Here is a 20,513-nt window from a genome sequence, read left to right as displayed (position 1 = left end):
TGACTGCTGGGTGTCATTATATTTGGTGATTAATAGTGCTGTAATAAATGGTTTTGAGGTTATGCTAAATTTGCTTTTGTATGGGAAACAGCCGGACCTGATGGGATCTGGATGCAGTGTCGAGGGATTCGCTTTTGCAGGGATTAAATTTTCGTGACTATTTTTTGTTGAATTTTAACACTAATTCGAGGTTGGTCTAGATTGTAGACAATGTAGAGGTAGATTGAAGATGCATGTTGACAGCATTTTTACTGTGCATTCACACAATTGTGAGAAAAGAAACAGAATTGAGGTATTTTAATAATAAGAAATGAAGCTCTGAAGCTGTGCAGAAGATCTGGATTGTTACACTTATTTGAATATGGACTCAATAAAAATGCGTCGTCGACTTTGAATGAATGCCGGAGACCAGTTTGAGCTTGGAATGAATGAACTACCCGACAGGCAAAAGTTCTTTCAGTGAACCATAATTTCTTAGTAAACCTGGGTAGGAAATAAACTGATCTTTATTCGAAATTTGTTATCGGATCGGAGGTGGAATGTGGCTCTTGACTATGCTACCTGCGTTTAGACGAATGAAACGATAAATTAAAATGTACAGTGGTGGACATAGCCTTAGAATAATCACATTCGTATGAATGTCACACCAGAGGGATGACTAAACCGTTCCTTACAGTGGCGGATCCAGGGGGAGGGTCCTGGGGGTCCGGACCCCCTCCGAAATTATTTTACTTGTTGAGAAATTTTAAATGAGTTTCAATTTTATATTAGTTTCAAACTCAAAATTATTCCAAACCAAATTTGACCAACAAAACTGACATTCATTGCATAGGATTATTATGTATTGCGAATTGCACAATCTTTATTTTGAAATCGAAATTTCGGACCCCTCCCGAAATTTTTTTCTGGATCCGCCCCTGGTTCCTTATACCCGATGTTTTGCATATTAAAATTAAAGATTCAAAAATTTATTGTGAAAGTTGACGACTTTTTATAAAAATCTTGTATTTAGGTGATAAACTTATGTCTCATGGATAAGTTAGATGAAGTAAATTGTTGATGTCACTCTGATCGTTGCAAGTAAAAAAATCAGAACTTCTGTACCACCACACATTAGTCCTGACCAGTTGTTTCAACCGTAAACGTAAGTTGCGTTTCTTTTTTTTTGAAAATAGTATTCATCAGTTAGCTGTTTTTTACTGATGAGGGGAATCCGAAAAACGAAAAACCTGACTTAAATATAAGTGCACCAAATGTATAAATTCGCCTTGCCTTTTTGAGAGTTAAGCTGAGACAGATTTTACTGTTGTAGTACCGTTTAAATTACCACATTGCTATTGACATGTAGCATCGTGAACAGCGATATTTGAAATAAAATCAAAATATTTCGAAACCATGATCAATTAGAATGGTAAAAATAAAATTTGGAATTAATTTCAAAAACTAAGCTTCAATCAGTTAAGGTTTTCATTTATATTTCGGGATTTAGTAACACAATTTGGAAATCAAAAAAAAAAAATCTGAATTAATAATATGTATTTAGTATTCAGAAAAACAAAACTTTTGAAATGTATGGACTTGATCGTGTGCTTATATAAACTTTTTTAAAAAAAAAAAACAACTGTATGCTGCCAATTGTTAAATATATGTCCGTATAACTAAAAAGACGCATCTTGAGGGATTCCATGAGAATCCGGTCGACCGCAAAATATGACCATCGTCGATTCGAACAAAACTTTGCAGTTGGTTCGGTTTATGGATCTCCATGATTTTTTTTTCTGGCAATCCCATATTAGCTTTTGAAAAGGGTTAGTAAGATTTGTAAACAAATTTTTGTTTTGCTAATGTTTTGCTTAATTTGTTTTAATTTCAACACAGAAAACATTTGAAATTGCTTCTGCAAAGGGTTAAGATGTTGATTAATGTGCATTGTTCATGAGATTTCATTCGGCCACGGAATAATGAGCAAAACAAGTTTGTTTACAAATTTTTTTTAGCCCATTTGAAGAATTGATATTGAATTGCAATATTTTGATTCAAGAGCAATTTTTCAAAAGGGCGTAGAGATTTCTAGATGCATAATTTTCCAAAAAAAAATTTGGTCGAGTACTATCTATTTTATACAGAAAAACTATCTGAAAACGAGTTACAGGGAATGAATACTGCTATACGAAAAAAATATACACTGAAAAAAACTTACAAAAACAAAAACTTATGTTAAAAATTGAAATTGCAACAAACTTTTTTTTTTGATTTTTTTATACAGGGTGTTTGGTTCACTGTCATATTTAGAGCAAAAAATCGTTCTACACATACCATCAAATCTCAACCGTTACAGAGTTATTGAACTTTATGTGTAAAAAATTTGTTTATCTTAAAACACCTCTAACTCAAAAAGCGTACCTCGTATTTTAAATGTTTTAGTGGCATTGGAAAGGTGAGAAAATTTTCTATTGAATAATGTTCTCACATCTTTCAGATAATTAATTACCTTTCAGTTGTAAAGTAGTTAAAAGTTAGTGTTTTTGATGAGGTTTTTGTTAATTTTCTCAAAATAATGAATTATGATTATAGCAATATCTATTATCCAAAAGTTGAGTTTGAGAACGATTCATAATTTGTTCTTCAACATAATATTCCTATCTCTTCTCGTTTCCTTGTAATTTCACTTCTAAATTTTTACTGTAATTGACTTGCAAGTTTTTAAAAGGCTCTAATCTAAAAAACTATGCTTTATATCGCTATTATCAGGAATTCATTGGAAAGCTGAGAAAATTTCCTTTCGTTGTATGTACAGATATCTTTTAGTTAAGTGTACTACATGACTTTTTACTAGTAAAATAACTTAAAATTTGCGTTTTTTGGTGATTTTTGTAATTATTCTAATTATTATTCAACTAAATTTATCGTCACTATTGTTCATTTGGTGCCCCTTAATATTCTCTACAACTTGTTATTTGACACTTTATTCCTATGGCTTTTCATTTCACTGCAATTTAATAGTTAACACAGCATGGCCTCATCACAAATGCAGTGGGTTCGAAATCGTTGTTTTTGCATATGAAACGAGAAGATAAAAATGATTTCGCTTCGAATCTAAAAGAGGTAATTGAATGGAGTCAAAAGAAGGATTGTAGAACTTGCTGAGATGCATTAATTCCATCATAATAATAGTGAAGTTTATTATTCACTATTTTAAGAAAATAACGAAAATGCAAATAATAACACCAACTTTAAATTAATTAACTTCTAAAAGAATACTAAATTCACTTAACTGAAACGTATTAATACATTTTTCTCTTCGAAATTTTGCTGGCTTTCGAATAAAAATAAGAAAAGGTACAATAAGTGCCATACTTTTTCAATAAGAGCTAGTATTAGTGAATATGAGATAAAAATATCCAAGTTCAATAACCCTAAAACATGAAAAAAGACAAGATAAGTGTATCATGTCAAAGAATAAATTATACAACTTTTCAAGACTAACAATTTGAATTATTAAAATAGTAATGTTAACTATAAAGATTTTCGCAAAGTGACCGAAAAATCGATCTAAATTGTTAAATTTTAAATAAATTACTGTGAGAAGATTACTTAATCTCATTAGCTGACACATTTGAGGACATTTTTCAGTGGAAAATTTTCTCACCTATCCAATGGATCTAAAAGATTTGAAATACAAAGTATATTTTTCGAGTTAGAGCTATTTTAAGACAACTAAGTTTTTAACACAAAAAGTTCAATAACTCTGTAACGATTGAGATTTGATGGTATGTGTAGAACGATTTTTTGCTCCAAATATGACAGTAAATCACCCCTCGAGAGATTCTTACTCATGAACCAAACACCCTGTATGTCGTCATCAAAAACCTAAAGAGAATTAAGAAACATTTTGAATGTGATTGGGGATACATGGGGAGACTTGACCAAGTGCAAGATTCTATTTCTAGCTAAGACGCCTTCTATTCAGTTCATTAAATTATTTCAAAAATATTTTTATACTTGTTTCGATCCCTTAAGGTAATTTTAAAAGTTTGGAATGAAAAATCCTTTCCTTATAGAAAATATTCCGCAACTAATAAATTTGAATTAAATGATGTAATTTTTTATCAAACGTTGTTTGGACATACCTACTCGACTACTAATTACCATTAAAGTACTCATATGTCATCTTATGCCTTATGGAGCAATGAAATAATTTAACATAAATCGGAACATTGGAATAGTGTTACTAAAATTTTCACGACATTGAATGCAATAACTAACGTTGAGGAGACTTGACCAAGATTCTACTGTTAATGGTATCTGCTGTTAATGTTAATGAGTCCACAAAAAATCCCACCTCAAACATCAGTCTATATATTTTAGTATTAGTCAACAAAGCTAGCAGTAATATGACTGATTTCTTAACGTGTGAACATGCAATGTAAGTAGTACATTTAATCCTTGAAAAGAAATGCATTACAATTACAATCAATTACATTACAATAGAAATTTATGAAATGCATCCCTTCTATATTTTTTACTGCTACCTAAGAATCTCGACAATATGGAAAAAAGAATTACAGTATGTTTTATGTAATTATTTTTTCTTTTGATTTTTCGAAATTTTCTTGGTCAAGTCTCCCCAGGCCTTAGTCCAGTCTCCCCGCAGTGGGAGACTTGACCAAAAAAATGATCGCAGAAAAACTTTTATAACTTTTGAAAAATTAAATTAAAAATTTTGCAAAAAATCATAAACACGCACAATAACTTTAACATTGCACATTATATCACAATGATTTTTGAGGGATTGAATGCTTTTTTAGAGATTTATGCAGGTTTAGCTGAAAACCTTGTCTCCTCATGTTCCCTTACATGATGGAGAACTTATCGGTATAAAAGGTTTTCTAACAATAACTTTACACATGTTTTTAAATTTCATACAAATTGACATACAAAACTATAATTTTATTATAGAATATAATTCGAAGTATAATTTTAAATCAAAACGCATAAATCTTCCAAAATGCGATAGTTTTCGAGATGTTTGGAATTTTGCTCCAACAAAAACAATTAATTCGCATAATTTGACCCTTTTTAACTGTATCCCATCATAACATGGCAACAATCTAATATTTATTGTTCTAAAGACGTAAAAGAAACTTCAGTGTATTTGGACTATTGAGAAGCTTTCAATAAAAATGTTTTCGAGTCTCGACCCCGCACATAGGGTTAGAAATTTCTCATAAGAGATTTTTCTAACCCGAAGAGGCGAATGACCTTAAGGTTTAAACCTCTATAATCGAAATAAAAAAAAATATTTTGCTAACAAAAACTTTTGAAATATTTTTATAATTCATGCTATCTGCAATTAAAAATACAATTTTATTTTTGAATATGATTCTAAACGCCGTTTCAAATCAAAATGCTCATAACAAATTAAATTTTGTTTCAACAGCACAATTATTTTGTTTTAACATGACCTTTTCATAAGCTATTCGTTTTTCTCCATCAATTACAATAGACCTTTTGAAAAACCTATTGTTGTTAATGGAGAAAAGCGAATAACGTATGAAAAGGTCATAACAAAACAAAACAATTTTGTTGTTAAAACAAAATTTAAAATATCTCGGAAACTACATAATTTCAGAAAATTTTTATTTACCGCCCTATGATCATCGATGCAATCTTCTACGTTTGCCGACTCTTGCAAGTCGGAGGATAATGCTGCAACGGCTCTTCGTGTTTGATCTTCTGGGAAACAATATAAATAGTCCGGAGTTGCTGAACCAGCTCCGATTCAACGTACCGCCTAGACCCACCAGACGAACTGATTTCTTTCGGTTACCAATGTATCGTATTCTTTTTTCTCAAAACAATCCGTTCAATGTATACTGTCGTAATTTTAATAATGTAGGTGACAAATATGATTTTAGCATTACTAAGACTACCTTTAAACATAGAATAAATATTAATTAAGAAACTGTCTGTACGAGTAACTCGAAGACCAGTAAATAAATAAATAAATAAAATTGATTTAAAATGGCGTTTAGAATCATATTCAAAAATAAAATTGTATTTTTGATTGCAAATTGTATGATTTATAAAAATAAGTCAAAAGTTGTTGTTAAGATTTTTTTTTATTTAAAGCTTCTCCATAATCCAAATACATTGAAAAAAAAATTGACAACAAGTTTGCATGCAAATTGTAGTAACTAAGAATGTATATGACAAAAATACGAAAACAAGTACTCACTAACTAAGAGTCTTAGTTTTATTTAAATTGTTAGACCGAGGATTTGTCCAAAGTTCAGTATTACGATGAAGCTTCCATTTAAATGCATGCGTTACACTTGGTCAGCACATGCTTGTACTGCTTCCTGGTATAGTTTTGAGCAACCACGTTTTGTTGTCATGCTTGCTGACATACTACGACTGACAACCTTCTCACAAACAAATTCGCCAAGCTGGAGTGTACGCCAAAGTGAGATTTTTAGCCAAATCACTACTGATGTTCGCTCGTGGAATCCAGTCATATATACCACCTCTAGATTTGTTTTGCTTTGCATGATCAAACGTCATAGACCCGGTAACGTTTAACCGTGGTATTCGCAATCGCTTTTTGAACCTGTTGCGATCTCTTCTGTTGACCTCGTTGGTTTTCAATATGAACGACCAAAATTATTCACGTCTTTTGCGTTCCACTTTTGATAACTTTTGAAAATGTTTATGAATCTCGATGAAATTTTCCGCTGGAGCAGTGCTACCAGAGATATTTTTAGTTAGCGTTGATAAATGAAATTTGGATATATCTTCGTTATTTTTCATTGTTATTGAAAACTGCTAAAACGTATCAATTTTGACCGTCTTCGACTATCTTTTCCTAGCATATAGTATATTGAAAATTTTCTAGAAGAATTGTATTGAGCATCGGAAGGTAAATAATGAGCAGCTTCCAGCACTTCGAAAGAAGTGTCTATCAAAACGGGTTTTTGATGTTTCTTGAACCCTATGAACGCTAGAAACAAGTTGGAAATGAATGGATTAAGTTAGATTAGATCTTACATGCACGCATGGTGTAATTGTCCAAGAAAAAAATATATAACCTTGATGAACAAGTCATGAAAGAAAGAATAATGCATTTTATTATTTATTTAACGAGTATATGAATATTGCTGCTGCTATATTGATTATCGAGGTCATCAAAAATGGAACTACGGAGACTGAATACTATGAGGGAGAGTTTTTCGTGTACTGTGACGAAAAAGGTATCGTCACAAACATAAAATCTATACCCTAATGCTGATGTTATTCATAACGCTGCAATTTTCATTGATTTCAAAACATAATGTTTGTTCATTAATTTTCTTTTATAAATATTCAGATACAACTGGATTGGTAATACATCTAAGGGCCGGTTTCTTCACCCTCACTTAACTGTTAAACCAGTATCACCAGTACCAGTAAACCTGGCTTAAGCGTCAAGCGAGAGTGAAGAAATCGGTCATAAGAGGCTTGAAATGTGCTTGTACCAAAACTGTTCACTTAAATGAAGGGATACTTTCTTCATTTCGTCCACGGAAAAATAGAAAAAAAACTCTACACTTGCAAGGGATAACTATCTCAAATGGTATTTTTCATTTTGGAGTCTCTCTTTTTTCTAACCCGAAAAAAACAAGCGTAAAGTTTAAATCTCTGTAATAACGAAAGTTTTGCGATTATTTTTATATTTTTGTGAATTATATCCAACGTACATTATGCCAATCATCCATTATGCCCAACGTACATTATGCCAATCGTCCATTATGCCTAACGCCTATTATGCCTATCGTACTTATGCCTAACATATATATGCCTAACGTACTTATTCCTAACGTAATTATGCCAAACATCGCGCACCCGCAAATTTCGATGTAAAATCGACCTTGCAGCTAAAAAAGGAAGTGGACGGGAAATCGAGGCCCATGCTTAAGTTTACCCTACAAAATCAAGCTTGACGAAACTAATCAATTTTATTGAGTATGTAAGGCAATACTCATAATTATGTCCCAATGTAGTTTTCACATGAATATAATAGATAATTGCGGAAAAAAAAGAATCGCCTGACTATTTTTAGCCACGACCACGCAGGCAGGCTATCAGTACTAACTACATTTCAGAAAAGGAACACTCATACACACTAACCTCGTGGGGGACGGTCCGATGTGGCATGACTCTTTTTGAAGCGTTTATTGGGGTTCATTTGGGTTCAATAGAAAAAGTTTATTAGTTTTATAGCCTCTGCTCACTCCGAAGGCAATAATCCTACCAAAGTTCCACCCCCTCAGAGGATGTTAATTAACGCGCTCTAACGAGATGTACCTGACTGTTATGGAGTATGTGAGCTTGCTTCAGTACAGTATAATATTAGGGGCTCGTTTTGTAAATTGCTTTGGTAAATTACTTTGAAGTAAATTGTAGATAACGTGCACGTACGTTTTATTTGAGAAGATTGGGTATCGCAATTCAATCGTCTATTATTTTTTGATAAATTTATTGGTAATACATTGTAATCACGTTACTCTATCATTTCCAATATTTAATTGCCTTTGTCAGTGGTTATTTGTGTAGCCGTGGCTGACAAACAATCAGGTAAGACAAACATGTGAAGTTAAATAAAAAACAATGCATCTCAAATCACACCATCACCGTTTTGTGGGTTGACATCAATAATTCGCCGCTAATTTCCAACCATTGTACTCCGTCCCTTCACACAATCGCTAGCTGATTCTTCTTCGTCCGCCCAAATTAGGGTACCGTTTCTCGGAGCCCAAAATTTCCATCCATCCACAACGGTAAAAGTCGAAACGAACCGATCACCCGAAAACCCCAAGCCAAACCGGGCAGAACAGAAAGGCCATAAAACCGCCCTAGATTTGCCCTCGTCGTCCGGCCCGGGCGCAAATCGGTGTTCGCTTATTTCGCTTGTACCGCAACAAAGCCTGTCATCAGCTGTCTAGCTAATGACTGCTTATTGTCGAAGTCGAATTGTCACGAAAGAAACATGCACACACTCACCCGTTCTTCTGGGAGGGAAAAAGGTTCGCTTTTACACTTTCTTAAGCCAATGCTGGCCACGCCTTTTGGGGCCGAAGAAGTCATTATGGAGCGAGGAAATATTTACGACTTCGGGGACAAATGCTGCATTGATCCGTAGCTTTTGTGATGCGGGCTAAATTAGTAATCAGAAGGAGAATTTTTACTCCTTGGAAAAGGGTTGTGGTGGTACACACTATTAAATTACCCGAGATATTCCTGAAAGCATTTCTGCAATGAAAGAAAAAAACAAAACTATAGGTTTTAAACTTTGGCTCATTTTGGCAGCGAATGAAGGGGTTTGGGTCACGTCGAGAATAGCTTTTACTACTCTTGATAAGATATGAGCAAATAATGATTCTCTTGTTGTTTTAAAATTAACCAGCTATTTGTTTGAAATTAGACTCATAGTATCAGGAATAATATGGAAAGGAAGATTTTTTGTTAAGTTATGTTGATTTAATCAAGGACGTACCCAGCTATATGGCCCGATGGGCACGATCTCCTCCGGAAACCAAATAAAAAAATCTTTGGAAACCGAGTGCAAATAGAAACTAGCCGTCCAAACAGATGTGCAGAGCTTTCCATGGAGTTCTGTCTGTTTATACGCAGCCAGCCTTTTTTTATAATATATCCAAGTTGCAACTGAATAATACGTGTTTATATCCCACTAAAAAAGTCGCACAAAATTCACAAAATCGGCTTATGCGTACCAAACTGGAGGCGATATACGTGCATAGCTATTGAAATTGACGATTTCTGACAACAATATACACGTTAAGCGCGATAATTTCTGGTGTGAAAGCGATTCTAGAGAATGTATTTACGATTGGATATGCGAAACAATCTGAGATTATATACGATATACATAACTAGTACACGATCCAGGAAACTATATACGATTAACTCTCATTCGAAGATCAAATTAACAGTAATCGGGCACATCAATCATCTCCTGTATAACAACATACGTAAACAGCGGGATTTGGGGAGAAAAAACGCATGTTGGATTGTGAACTGATTGCCAAAAACTCAACTCATAGAGAGATCTCTCATTTTAAATGGGATTCGAACTTGTAGAGCAGGACTTACTACACAGAACCATTTTAACTATTATAAGGGTGACAATATTTCGTAATCATATCTCATCTTCAAGTAGAGCAACTCTATTCCGGTAAACATTCATCATATTTTCATTTCAGAGTTATGAGATAAGTCGTAAGTAAATTCGCGATATCGTTTGTTTTATATGTTGTGATATATCAAGTCGTATCCAACTTTTTGAAGTCATTGTGATGTATATCGATATCGTACATATGTTTATGTTGCTAACTGGCTATTCTCACACATTGGAACGACTACAATGACTTTATGAAGTTGTAAATCCGACATTGATCGAAGTAAAATACGATCAAATGTGAACAAAAATAGATTTTTAATAATTTAAATATTTATAGCTATATGTATAGGGTGTTTGATTCATAGTTAAGAATCTCTCAAAGGGTGATTGACTGTCAAGAAGAGGATAAAAAAAATGTTCTACACATACCATCAAATTTCAACCGATAAAAAGTTATTGAGCTTTTTGTTTAAAAAACTTATTTGTCTTAAAATACCTCTAACTCAAAAAGAACACATTGTATTTTAAATAGTTTAATTTCATTCGAAAGGTAAGAAAATTTCCTATCGAATGGTGTTCTCCCATCTTTCAGTTAGTTAGTATTAATTACCTTTTTTTGTTAATTTTCTCAAAATAATGAATTATGATTATAGCAATATCTATTATCCAAAAGTTGGATGTTAGGACGATCCATAATTTGTTCTTCCACATCATATTTCTGTCTTTCCTTGTACCTTTGTAATTTCGTTACTAAACTTTTCCTGTTATCGACTGTCAAGTGCTTAAAAGACTCTAATCTAAATAATATGCTTTATATCGTTATTTCCAAGGTTTCATTGGAAATCTGAGAAAATTTTCTATCGGTTTATGTACAAATATCTCTTAGTTAAGGCTATTAAATGACTTTTTACTAGTAAATTAGCTCACAATTAGCAAAATTTATTGTTAAAATTGTTTTTTTGATGCCCCATAACATTCTCTATTACTTGTTGTTTGACTTTTTTTCCATCTCTTTACTTTTACTGCTATTTAATAGTTAACACAGCATGACCTCATCACAAATGTAGTGAGTTTGAAATCATTGTTTTTGCATATGAAACGATGTGATAGAAATGATTTTGCCAGAGAAACGAAAAGAGATAATTGAATGACGTCAAAGAAAGAATTGTAGAACTTGCTGAGATGCACTATTTTCATAATAATAATGGTGATGTTTATTATTTACTATTTTTAGAAAATGCTACTAATAACACTAACCTTAAACGAATTTACTTATAAAATAATACTATTTGCACTTAACTGAAAGGTATTAATTCATTTTTCTCCGTAAAATTTTCTTGGCTTTCGAATGAAAAGAAAAAAAGTACAATGAGTGCCATACTTTTTCAATTAGAGCTAGTATTAGTGAAAATGAGATAAAAATATCCCGATTCAATAACCCAAACACATGAAAACAAAAAACAAAAAAAGATAAGTGTATCACGTCAAAGAATAAATTATGCAGCTCTTTAAGACTAACAATCTGAAATATTAAATTGATGATGCTAACTATTAAGATTTTCGAGAAATTAACGAAAAACCGATCAAAATTGTTAAATTTTAAATAAATTACTGTAAAAAAGTCACTTACACTCATTAGTTGAAACACGTGAGGGCATCACTCAATGTGAAATGTTTGAGTTGGAGGTATTTTAAGACAAATAATAATTTTGCCTTTCTCATCTAGAAAGGTTATGTAATCGGTCAAAATTTCGACATTTTTACCGAGGCCCGCAGGGCCGAATTTCTTATATTGTTCGACTCAGTTCGTCGAGATCGGAAAAAGTCTGTATGTGTGTGTATGTGTGTGTGTATGTATGTATGTATGTGTCAAGAAATCTCACCGATTTTTCTCAGAGATAACTGGACCGACTTGCACAAACCTAGTCTTAAATGAAAGGTACAACCTTCCCTTAGGTCGCTATTGATTTTTTTTTATTGATCGGACTTCTGGTTCCGGAGTTACAGGTTGAAGAGTTCCATCACACAGCAAATTCCCATCTGAACTGGTACCACCATGATGTCCAAATGATGCAATACAATGATATTTAATTTATAATTGATCCTACTTCCGGTTCCGGAGATGAATACGAACACACAACAAATCTCGATTTCAACGTATATTGCCATGAATGTAAAAAAGTGATTTTTTTTCGAAAATTGAACACAACTGCTTGGATTTGTAGTTCTAGGTTATTTATAGTCATTCAGTCTCTTTGGTCACATTGGCCACCATCGACGGTTCCGGAAGCCCCGGTGAAAGTATTCAAATTCAGAATAACAGTTATATCGATTTCTCAGTAATGACTGGACCGATTTGACCAAAATCAGTCTCAAATGAACGGTGTTGCGTTCCCAAAAACTGTTATTAAAGGCCATTTCGATCCGACTTCCGGCTGCGGAATTAAGGGTTGTGGAGTGTGGTCACATAGAAAACTCCTATTCAAACCGATACCGCGATGAACATAAAAAAGATTTTTTCTGCTAAAATGGGAGCCAAAAATTTTGCATTTGTAGTTCTAGGTTACTGACGCTCCATCGAAGTCGTGTTGCCACACCATAGACGTGCCCGGGAAAAGAGACCATCTTTCAAAATTAGGGGCGGCGTCTGGTGTTGAGGGTAAGGAAACTTCTTTTTTATTCGCTTAATTGTTAGTATTGAACCTCTAGAATATGTCTTCCTCAATCTCTGTTGCCACACTGAACCTTTGTTTCAAACGACCATGCGTTCCTCGCGCGTACATGCAGAATTCAATCTATCGGCAACATTAAAAAACATAAATTGTCGGACACGATTACTCAATAACTATTCAACTTGATTGACTTGATTTTTTAACAACTGCTAAATATGTGTAGCCAACCGATGAACCACGGAAAACAGAATAAAAAAAATTTCTCCCCTTTATTGGGAGCGAATTCTACACTAAGATATGAGATTTTTCGGTTTTTATGAAGTCATTTTCCGAAATTCAGACTTTTTTCTATTTTTTTTGGTTCATCGAGTAACTACAAGTCTAAACTTTAAAAATCTTACTGAATTTCCTATTTCAGACAATTGTATCAAGAGTTTTCATGTCCGCCGTGGCGCTCTTCGACGTGGAAATTGTTTAACTCTTGGCACGCTCGCATGTGTGGTTCTGAGTGACTGAAAAATTCTTTTTTCGTATATACTGAATGTATAAATAAACCCTTACATTACACAAGAGGTTCATTGTAGCCTTACTTTCGAAATTGTAAAACAAAATTTCTTTCGGGTTGTCTAGTCTAGACTAGTCAACACCTACACAGACAATACATGTAGAGGCCTTGGAAAATTGCAAACGTTCGCCTACAAATCTTCTTGTCAATATTAATGTTTGTGGCACATGTGGTATGTGATACATTCATTAAACCAGCCAGGCCAACTGTGCAGCGTACAAAATGAAGATGATTAAAAATTATACGGCAATCAAATTATTTATTTAATCTGCGAATTGTTTTGAACCTTGAAACGGATCATACCCTTTGAACCCTTTCGTCCGGTCATATAAGAAATCCTCATATAAGCCGGGACTAAAACTTTCAAAACATGAAAATGCAGAAATCGAATTCGTATTTTTGATGCCAAATTTCTTTTAAATGCATGAAACGTCGAGATTTTATGTTATCTCGAAAAAATAATTTGAGAAAATTTTTTGGGACTTTTTGAAAAGGTTGTGCAATTGGTCGAAATTTCGACTTGACTTAATCGAGGCCCGCAAGGCCGATTCGCTTATATTATTCGATTCACGTCGTCGAGATCGCAAAATGTGTGTGTGTATGTATGTATGTGTGTGCGCATACGTGTGTCAAATAATGTCGCTCAATTTTCTCAGAGATTGCTGAACCGCTTTGCACAGTTTCAAATGGTAGGTATACCGCTCCCATAAGCTGCTATTGATTTTTTAGTTGATCCGACTTCTGGATTCGGAGCTACGGGTTGAAAGGTACGGTCACATAGCAAATACCCATATAAGCTGGTAACACCATGGTGTCCGAATGATGTAAAACATATATAAATGGATTCAACATTACTTGAATTACCGGGTCTAGATCATTAATGACCAATCAAAGTAGCTTTGACCACATTGGCACCCGGGAACTCGACAAATTCCTAAGTTACTGTCCTATTTTCCACCGAACTCTTTACCGATTTTTACAAACTAGCCTAGGCCACTGGTGGTGAATTAAAGATTCTTGGAATATATTGTCCATTCCTGGGTTCCGGGCATATTCCAGAACTAAAGCCACTTCTGTGATGACTGAATCAATTATCACTAACCTAGTCTCTAATGGAAGGTATAATATAAAGTTAGGTGTTGCACCCAATTCCTCTCACACCCCTCTCCAACTCTTTCATCCCTCCCACTCAGACCAACCTCACACCCGCATTCGCTTCATCGACCTATATACCAAAATACGTTAGGTTGTTCCCGCCGTATCCTCCCCCTCAGACTAATTATCCCCCACTTTCTTAGCACCCCGCATTTCAAAATATGTTAACATGAAGACCACATTGAACTCACACTGATTAAGCTAATTAAATATTATATTTTTGTTTGTTTGAAGTGTGTCAGCGTCGACATGTTGCTAATCAGGCTCGTGGCATACATGCACTTATATATACCTACCAAGTTTAATAATAATGTAATAGACAGTTCCACAATGTTACATTGAACGTACCCAGCTATTAAATCATAGCTACGATAAATGAGAAAGGCACAATTGCACCACAAGGTGGATAAAAGCAGGTTTTTTTCTCCAAATATGACAGGCAATCACCCTTCTTAACCATGAACCAAACACCCTGTATATAGCTTGTCAGCGTTCTACCCACAACTCCGATCGAACACGATTTAATTAGTATGTCAATGCGATTCTGAACCAAATGTCGTATTTAAAACATGTTTCTAGTAATATGCCATTACAAATCAATTTCTGCAGGCTAAATTCGACTGTCGTAACGATTTTGACTCTTTGTAGGCATCATTACGAGTCTTTTTCCACATTGCTATACGATTTGTGGTTTGCTGGGTAGTATTAGCATATGGTGATCTGCCATTGATACTATATGCGGTCCGTACAACGCTAATACTTTGTATTTGAGCTCATTAGGTTAGGTTGGAAAGGATAGGTCAAATACACTGCCCTACAACCACTAGAATACCGGTGGGAAGATTTTATAGGGGCCACGCAACGTTTAATAGACTCCGCTTTTATATCTGGTGATAGAACGGGTAGTAATACTTCGATTTTGATATCGGACATGTAGGATCTTAATCCTAATATCTCTATATTCAGAGACGCGTCCAGGATACGCATAGTGCGCATGCCATCTTGGCCTTACTTTCAAACGATCACTAAATACCTTGGAAAATGGGAACATATGACTAAGTTCCATTTTCATCTTTAATAAATGTTCCGCCTTACGAATCGATAAATAGGCTCGTCAATCACAGCAATTCGCCACGATGTTACTCCAAAGCAAGATTTTGTTTGATTTTGATTTCGTTGCATATGATTTCCACAGCAGGAATAGGAATTGTGGTTCTTTGCCTGCGTACAATATTGCAGCAATAAAAATGAGTAGAACTGTTTACCGTTAATTTTAATAACTGTAATTTTGAAGATTGGGACTTTTTGGGAATTAAAATTAAGACATTTGTCTTCAGTGTATTATATCAGATACCATCTACAACAAAATTGAAACGTTGTTACAAGGGAACTGTCAATAATTCGTTCAATGGCTACCTAATTGTTCCATCTGCAGTCTTCACAGTTACCACCCACACACCAAGAGTGTTTCAATCCCTGTAATGAATGCAATAATTGTCACTCATAACCGTAGAAAATTTCCAAGCACAAAAAAATCCCTTCCCCATATTCGACAGTCAGGCTCCCGACCACCGAAGGACCTCCGGGATAGGTGCCAGAAACTATTTTATCTCTGTCCTTTCCCAGTCTCTTGCCGTTTGACGATCCTTTTCACGTTAGTTCCACTCTTTACTCTCGTATTGATCCTGTGCAAGTCCGCCCGTTCTAGCCGTGTGAGACAAAACTACCAAACAAATCAATTAACTCCACAGATCCGAACAAATCGAACGAATCCTCTCGCTCAATCGCTGCCGGTCGGTGATCGCCCTTTGCGTTTCCGAGACGGCTCTGTCAGCCGGTAAACAACCCTCAATTCGATACAAATATTTAACATCAAAGCAGACGAACGTTTGCGGTGATTATGTTCCGGATCGGGCCAGCAAAGGATCATCGAACAAAGCGCTTCAGAGAAACAGACGGCAAATGCCCCGGTCGACACGGGGTAGAGCAAAAATCAATCCCGAAAAAAAGGAAGACCGCTCAATACGTAAGTCTACATGAAGGGACTCCGCCAAACCGTTTCGACATGCTGATTATTGGGATTGATTTTTTGACTTTATTTTATTAAAACATTTCAATTTTTGTGAAAATATGTCTTCCCTTGGAGTAGACGGTCTTCGCTGGATGCTTCGGAGTATGGTGGCTGTTTGGGTGCCATTTTTTCAGTGGTAGGCTACTAGGTACTGACGAAATGGAATAGGTGAGTTTCAACGAAGTTTCTTTTTGTAATTTGTTTTTTACTTCACCACACTGGTGAAACTCAGCGAAACTTACGGTTTGAGAATATTTTGAACAATGTCAACATCGTGTGATTCCGTACGGAAAACATTTTCATTTTAATCACTACAAATCCTTGCACCGAGTCGAAGATGGAGGCAACAATGATCCCTGCAAGGAAACGATGTGATCCGAAATGGAGGAGAGGAAAAAAGGACACCGTGTCTAATTAGGTTTTATGACAATATTATCACAGCATCGAACAAAAAAGAACGACAATCGAGGGTAGGAATGGTGAATAGTTGGTATTTTGTTTCCTCAGGATTTTTTTTCCTGCGGCTTAAAAGAATCTGTCCCGAAGTCAGATTTGGACGAATCAATTTACTGACTACTGACTGGATCATTGTCCACAAAAAGAAGACGGGCTGCTGGGTGGGTGAAATGGTGCTGATGGGTTCCTACTTGGGTAGTAATTTGCGATAATTGATGAAATGTCTTTCTTGTCGGTAGTGGAAGCTTAGGCTGGTGTAGACCACTTACGGAGTGGAACAAACTAGGGTTTCTTTGAATAAGAAATGTCAGAGCACCTTTTTCTGATATGTGTCTTGAATGGGATAAAGACGTGCTAAAATATCTAGGAAGATACTCGTGTGGAATAAATTCAAAATGTTATGAAACATCAGAAAACAAGAACGAACAGGACCGATTCCCCGGGTGGGAGTTGTCAATTAATTAATTATTTCAAAAGTATAACATTCAGCTGCTTCCCTACCCTAAAATGTCTGATTCATGTTTGTTTTATTGAAACGAACATCCCAATTAATTTATCTGTAAATATGAGAATTGCTTCTCCTACTCCGTTCAAGGCAAGCAGCAGCGTCGTCGATTCAGTCAGGCCTGAGTGTCGAAACATGTTTTTATCTACATGATTAATTACTAAACGATGACTTTCGTATGAAGTAAAAAAATGGCTGCAGAATCCACATAATGGAAACGTACAAAGCATCGCCCTTGTAGACCTAAATAGACAAAAATCATCTTGCTACCCGGGGGAGGAAAAGAAACGTAACCGAATATACAATAAATAATAGCAAACTACAAATCATCGCCCACCGCTAAAGCTGTGGGCATTGGACCCTCGGCAGATGGTCAGCAGCATTGTGTTCGTAGAAAAAAATTATCGGTTTTGCTACGTATATTACCTGCTACTTGTTACTTGTTACTTGTTACTTGTTACTTGTTACTTGTTACTTGTTACTTGTTACTTGTTACTTGTTACTTGTTACTTGTTACTTGTTACTTGTTACTTGTTACTTGTTACTTGTTACTTGTTACTTGTTACTTGTTACTTGTTACTTGTTACTTGTTACTTGTTACTTGTTACTTGTTACTTGTTACTTGTTACTTGTTACTTGTTACTTGTTACTTGTTACTTGTTACTTGTTACTTGTTACTTGTTACTTGTTACTTGTTACTTGTTACTTGTTACTTGTTACTTGTTACTTGTTACTTGTTACTTGTTACTTGTTACTTGTTACTTGTTACTTGTTACTTGTTACTTGTTACTTGTTACTTGTTACTTGTTACTTGTTACTTGTTACTTGTTACTTGTTACTTGTTACTTGTTACTTGTTACTTGTTACTTGTTACTTGTTACTTGTTACTTGTTACTTGTTACTTGTTACTTGTTACTTGTTACTTGTTACTTGTTACTTGTTACTTGTTACTTGTTACTTGTTACTTGTTACTTGTTACTTGTTACTTGTTACTTGTTACTTGTTACTTGTTACTTGTTACTTGTTACTTGTTACTTGTTACTTGTTACTTGTTACTTGTTACTTGTTACTTGTTACTTGTTACTTGTTACTTGTTACTTGTTACTTGTTACTTGTTACTTGTTACTTGTTACTTGTTACTTGTTACTTGTTACTTGTTACTTGTTACTTGTTACTTGTTACTTGTTACTTGTTACTTGTTACTTGTTACTTGTTACTTGTTACTTGTTACTTGTTACTTGTTACTTGTTACTTGTTACTTGTTACTTGTTACTTGTTACTTGTTACTTGTTACTTGTTACTTGTTACTTGTTACTTGTTACTTGTTACTTGTTACTTGTTACTTGTTACTTGTTACTTGTTACTTGTTACTTGTTACTTGTTACTTGTTACTTGTTACTTGTTACTTGTTACTTGTTACTTGTTACTTGTTACTTGTTACTTGTTACTTGTTACTTGTTACTTGTTACTTGTTACTTGTTACTTGTTACTTGTTACTTGTTACTTGTTACTTGTTACTTGTTACTTGTTACTTGTTACTTGTTACTTGTTACTTGTTACTTGTTACTTGTTACTTGTTACTTGTTACTTGTTACTTGTTACTTGTTACTTGTTACTTGTTACTTGTTACTTGTTACTTGTTACTTGTTACTTGTTACTTGTTACTTGTTACTTGTTACTTGTTACTTGTTACTTGTTACTTGTTACTTGTTACTTGTTACTTGTTACTTGTTACTTGTTACTTGTTACTTGTTACTTGTTACTTGTTACTTGTTACTTGTTACTTGTTACTTGTTACTTGTTACTTGTTACTTGTTACTTGTTACTTGTTACTTGTTACTTGTTACTTGTTACTTGTTACTTGTTACTTGTTACTTGTTACTTGTTACTTGTTACTTGTTACTTGTTACTTGTTACTTGTTACTTGTTACTTGTTACTTGTTACTTGTTACTTGTTACTTGTTACTTGTTACTTGTTACTTGTTACTTGTTACTTGTTACTTGTTACTTGTTACTTGTTACTTGTTACTTGTTACTTGTTACTTGTTACTTGTTACTTGTTACTTGTTACTTGTTACTTGTTACTTGTTACTTGTTACTTGTTACTTGTTACTTGTTACTTGTTACTTGTTACTTGTTACTTGTTACTTGTTACTTGTTACTTGTTACTTGTTACTTGTTACTTGTTACTTGTTACTTGTTACTTGTTACTTGTTACTTGTTACTTGTTACTTGTTACTTGTTACTTGTTACTTGTTACTTGTTACTTGTTACTTGTTACTTGTTACTTGTTACTTGTTACTTGTTACTTGTTACTTGTTACTTGTTACTTGTTACTTGTTACTTGTTACTTGTTACTTGTTACTTGTTACTTGTTACTTGTTACTTGTTACTTGTTACTTGTTACTTGTTACTTGTTACTTGTTACTTGTTACTTGTTACTTGTTACTTGTTACTTGTTACTTGTTACTTGTTACTTGTTACTTGTTACTTGTTACTTGTTACTTGTTTCTTGTTTCTTGTTACTTGAGTTTTGTGTATTCAATGATTCAATTTATACAATATTGCAAATTTCTTGTAATAATCGTATCATTCTCAGTTTCCAGAACACCCATACAAATTAACAATTACGTGACAGCCAATTTTTCACGTTCAATTCAACTCAAGCTTGCAAATCATCCGATCAGATCATTGCCCGAAACCGCAAACAAATTGCAAGCGAGATGACTTTATGGCCTTAAAATGAACCCATGTCTGTGCGACTTAGCTGGAAATTTATTCCTGAGGTTTCCATGGGCAATAAATTGGATTTAGAGCTACCTCTGCCGGCCTTTTGCTAACCAACCTGTGTAGGTGAACCCTTGCAGAAGGGAACAATATGCAAATGATGGCTTGCCTCCCCCCGAAAACCC

The sequence above is a fragment of the Topomyia yanbarensis genome, chromosome 2 (assembly GCF_030247195.1).
Source record: "Topomyia yanbarensis strain Yona2022 chromosome 2, ASM3024719v1, whole genome shotgun sequence".
Lineage (NCBI taxonomy): Eukaryota > Metazoa > Arthropoda > Insecta > Diptera > Culicidae > Topomyia > Topomyia yanbarensis.
Note: the sequence above shows the minus strand (reverse complement) of the source record.